We start from the raw sequence: 716 nt of genomic DNA on the forward strand, positions 1-716 counted from the left end.
CTACAGTAAACCTCCGTTAATGATGCCACGTCACCACGGTTACTGTTGCTAATCTCGCGTTAGTTTGAAACCGATTCAAATTCAAATTCAAAAGAAAAGCAAACAACAAAAGTTTTCAAAAAATTAAAACTAAAATGTTCGGGTTGTTTCAAATAAATCGTAAGCAATTATGGTGGAGAAACCAAGCTTTTATAGAATGCTTAAATGAGCTATAAGGATTTAAACAGTAGCAAAAACAATTAATTAAATGCCTTTTACAATTAATAAATTACTAAACTATTTTATTTTGTCACCAAACTTTTTGTGGCATTGGGGTATTTTGTAACACTAATTTAGGTACTACTTGTATATTTTATAAAACAAAATTATATAGAAAATAAAATAGAAAGCTAATAAAAAGAAAACAAATAAATACAAAAAAGAAACAGAACCTCCCCCTGGACCATTCGGCCCAGCTAGCCAGGCCGGCCACAGGCCCAACTGGGCCAAGGCCCACCACCGCTCACTTAACCCCCCACGCCCCCGAAACCCTAGCCCCCACGCACCACTCCCCCCGTCGCCCCACTTGCTCCCCCACTTCCCCTCGATGGGATCTGGATCGGGGGCAAAGCCCGATCCCCCCGCCTCCGTCCTCCCCCGCGACGCCACCTCACCGGTGCCGCCCGGCCCCGAACGCCTCGTCCTCGCCGCCCCCTCCCGGCCTTCTTCCTCACCCT

The sequence above is a fragment of the Triticum aestivum genome, chromosome 3B, assembly GCF_018294505.1.
Source record: "Triticum aestivum cultivar Chinese Spring chromosome 3B, IWGSC CS RefSeq v2.1, whole genome shotgun sequence".
Classification (NCBI taxonomy): Eukaryota; Viridiplantae; Streptophyta; class Magnoliopsida; order Poales; family Poaceae; genus Triticum; species Triticum aestivum.